A 4,629-nucleotide genomic window follows, 5' to 3' on the forward strand; every position below is an offset into this window, starting at 1 on the left:
GGTTTTTGCAGATTTGCTGGACTCACCAAAGCCCTTCTTTCCTTTCAAATAAGAGATAGTGAGGCCTGTCAGTGGAAGGTCAGTGTTTGATGATATACAATAGAGGATGACAGTCAGGTTGACTCATGTGCCAGATGAATAATAACAGAAGATGAGATTAAAGAATTGAGGAGGAATGAAAGACAAGGGGAATAGACTCAGTTTCTGACTTTCTATTTCTAGGCCAAATAAGGCCAGCTGCACTTGTTGTGATCTTGTCTGTCCATGACAAGTTGCCTGGGGAATACAATTATCTTCTTACATGAGGGACTTTGAGTGAATTTCACTTTTGGAAGAAACAAAAGTTCAGGCTAAAGTACCTTTATTTCTCAAATACTGCTACATCTGTTTCCATAAGCTTCTCTTTTACAACAATGTTTTTGTTAAAATGATGTCCCTTATGCATCTTCCATTGAAAGGTAAACAATCTGAGAGTTAATTCTATTTCTTTTATTCACTGAAAATAGGGTGCCTCATGAGAAAGTCTAGTGGTCTATATTACTAAAATTTGAAGAAAGCCCATGTCTCTAAACTTGAAGTTTGTAGAGTTGGTGAAAAAATAATTCACTCATAAGTTTATATTGTAAGATTTAATCTCTGTTAAAAAGTTTAGATTTTTGAATTATGTGGTTATCAAATGATGTTATAAAGTGATAACAAGTGTCATTCATGTTTTGTTAATAGGATATTTTTACTTATCTGAAAAATTTATAGCATACTGTTTCTGTCATTTTTAAAAAATGTATTTTATTGAGGCAAAATAAAGGAATGTTGATGACATTTACTTAATAAAAGTAGCATAATGTACTAGCTATTATCTCAATCCCCCTGGCATATGAAGAAAAATAGCTTCACTGATAGGGAATTATGAAAACTTATACATGGTATCAGTAGATTAATATCAGTGTGAAGTAATGAGTATTGTACTTCAGAGATTGGTCTTTGACCAACATATTTTTAGTAACATGGTAGAATGTATAGGTATAGTGTCTTTATTAAGTAACAAATGATAGGTTAATAATAGGGTTAATGATCACCTTGAAAAACAAGATCAGAATTCAGTGTGCTCTTGCTGAACTGGAGAGATAGGCACAAATTAATGAAGTTCGAGTGTGATAAATTAAGTATGGTGATGTAAGTGAAGGAATAAGACTCAAAACTCAAAATGATAATTTTTTTCAAGATTCGACAAGTATTATGTATTCACAGTGTTATAATGAACAAGGGGGAGAGTTGCAGAAGAAGCTGGGAAAGTAAACCGAAACTGAATTGCATAAATCTGTATAAAAAACCCCAAAGCATAATGAGTAGCTATTGAAGAGTTTTAAAACAGAGGCAGGCATGAATTAATTAGATTTCGGTTTTTAGAAGATCACTTGAGCTGCTGTTGGTACAATGAATTAGAAGAGGTCAACAATGGAAGTTCTTGAACACTTAGGAGTTACCAAGCAATAAAATGCAGTGAACAGATTTACTAAGAAAGATTACACACCTTTTGTGATATAGCAGATATGGATTCCGAGAGAGAAAGAAATGTGAAGAATTTATCCTAGCTTTGTGACATGGAAAAATGGGAGGATCATGAAGTTGTCATTTATTCCAATGGAAAGATTGAAGTGGGAAGAGTTAGGGCATGAGAGGAAGAACATCCAGATTTCAATTTGGGATATGTTATATTTGAGGTACTTAAGAAAGAGTCAAGTAGTGATGTCAAGTGTACAATTTGACATTATGATCTGGAGCTCAGAAAGGCAGCTCAAACTGGAGATGTAAAATTAGGAAATATATAATACTTAAAACTGTACCAGTAAATAAGATAACATAGAAAAGAGTTTAGAGTAGAAAGAAAAGATGACCTAGGATAAAGACCTGTGGGAAACAAATATTTACATGTTGGTAGAAAAGGAGGTGTTGGCCCAATATGATTGAGAAAGGCTAAAAAGAAAAGAAGGAAAACAAAAGTATAATGGCAACACTTCAAAAACAAAATGTTTTTGGAAGGCCAGAGTGGTGAACTAGCCCAAATTCTTTGAGTAGTTCCATTAAATCGAGGACTGAAATTTAGCCGGTTTATTTGGCATTATGGGACTTACAGATGACCTTAGGGAGAGAAGTAAGTAGCTTCAGCAAAGGGGATGAGAGCCAAATTGGCATGAGTTAAAGGGTGGAGATGGGTGAGAATATGGTCACCATGTAGACTGCTTTTGAAAGCATGGCAGCCAGAGTGTAGAAAGATAATAGTAGCTGGAGGAGATATGGCATCAAGGGAAGGATTTTATTGTTATTTTTGTTTTAAGGTCAGTGTTACTATGGCAATTATACTCAAAAGCTCATGACATCACCCAAGAGGGTTTTTTTTCCTATGAAAAGTTTCAGAGTTCATGTTCCATAAATTCCATTTGAAACATATTTTCTCACGTGTTTAAGTATTCTGTCTCATCCCCCCCCCTTCTTCTTTCCTTCTTTTATTCCATATTTCTGGAGTGCCTCCTTGTCCTTGTTTCCTTCCTTCTCTTTCTTTTTTCTCCTTCTTCTTTCGCCTTCCTTCCCTCACACTTGCTCTCCCACTCAGCATGAATATCAGTGGAAAAGAACGTATTTCTTTTTATGAAAATTTTGTTTCAATGCTGAATAATTCCTTACCTTTACTTTCTTTTTTTTTTAAAAATATATTTTATTGATTTTTTACAGAGAGGAAGGGAGAGAGAGATAGAGAGTTAGAAACATCGATGAGAGAGAAACATCGACCAGCTGCCTCCTGCACACCTCCTACTGGGGATGTGCCCGCAACCCAGGTACATGCCCGTGACCGGAATCGAACCTGGGACCTTTCAGTCCGCAGGCCGACGCTCTATCCACTGAGCCAAACCGGTTTCGGCTACTTTCTAATTTTATCCAAATTGGAATCCATACATCGTTACTTTAATCACATCTTTGCATATGCTTTGACTCCCATCCTGTCTCTTTCTCTGTCATACCCACTTGGTAAACTCCAACCCTAAGTAAGTCAATGGATCTAAGACACTGACTTTTGCTTAATAAAAACACATTCAAGCAGGTTGGTCACATTATAAATTTTGACAATTCTTGTTCATATGGATTTCTGATGACAATGATAGTGAGCTCAAAATTGTATTCTCTAACAAGTGTGTAGAATGCATATTTTTTCTGTGATGTTAGATTACTGAAAGCTTATATACTCTCTATTAACTGATGGGCCAAAAATAGCATACTATGCTACCAACACTGTATCCACTAGATTTGTGGCTCATGAGCAATTGAAATATAGTTGGCTCAAATTGAAATGTGCCTCAAGTGTAAACCATATACCGTTTTGCAAGACTTAGCATAAAAAATTTATATATATAAAGAGCCAGGGGCCATTGCAACTGAACGGACACCTGAACGAATGACCGAACAGGCTGAGTGGGGTGACAAGGCAGGCAGGGGGGTTAGTGAGGGACAACCAAATGACTGAACACCAGGCTGCGTGGGGTGACCAGGCCAGCAGAGGGGTTAGTGAGGGGTGACCAGGCCAGCTGAGGGGAGCAGTGAGGGGTGACGAGGCCAGCAGGGGGGGGAAGTTGAGGGCGACCAGGCCAGCAGGGGGCTGTGAGGGGCAACCAAGCCGGCCGGGGGGCAGTGAGGGGCGACTGGGCTGGCAGGAAGGGGCAGTTGGAGGTGACCAGGTCAGCAGGAGAGTGCAGTTAAGGGTGACCAGGTTGGCAGAGGGGGCAGTGAGGGGTGACCAGGCTGGCAGTGGGGCAGTTGGGGGCGACCAGGCTGGAGGGTGGGGGGAGTTGTGGGTGACCAGGCCTGCAAGGGGGGCAGTAAGGGGTGACCAGGCTGGCAGGGGTGCAGTTAGGGGCAACCAGGCTGGCAGAGGGGCACTGTTGGGGGCGATCAGGCCAGAAGAGGCAGCAGTAAGGGGCCACCATGCTGGCGGGGGTGGCAGTTAAGGGGCGACCAGGCCAGCGGGAGGGGGTAGTTGGGGGTGACCCGTTTGGTGAGGGAGCAGTTGGGGGCGACCAGGTCAGCAGGGGGGTGCAGTTAAGGGTAACCAGGCCGGCACAGGGGGGCTATTGGGTGCGACCAGGCTGGCAGGGGTGTCAGTAAGGGGCAACCATGCTGGCGGGATGGCAGTTGGGGCGACTAGGCCAGTGGCGGGGAGCAGTTGGGGGCGACCAGTTTGGTGGGGAGGGGCAGTTGGGGGTGACCAGGCTGGCAGGCAGAGGCGGTTAGGGGTGATCAGGCTGGCAGGGGGCTAGTAGGAGTGATCAGGCAAGCAGGCAAGTAACCAGTTAGGAGCCAGCAGTCCTGGATTGTGAGAGGGATGTCCGACTGCCGGTTTAGGCCCGATCCTCAGGCCTAAACCCACAGTCGGACATCCCCTGAGGGGTCCCGGATTAAAGAGGGTGCAGGCCAGGCTGAGGGAACCCCACCTCCACCCCGTGCACAAATTTTGTGTACTGGGCCTCTATTAGAATATAAAATCTTTCAGTAATTTTATATTGGTTACATGTTAAAACACATTGAATTTATTGGATTAAATAAAACATTAAAATTAATTGTATCTATTTTTATTTGTTT

This window comes from Myotis lucifugus, unplaced genomic scaffold (genome assembly GCF_000147115.1).
Source record: "Myotis lucifugus unplaced genomic scaffold, Myoluc2.0 scaffold_129, whole genome shotgun sequence".
Taxonomy (NCBI): Eukaryota; Metazoa; Chordata; class Mammalia; order Chiroptera; family Vespertilionidae; genus Myotis; species Myotis lucifugus.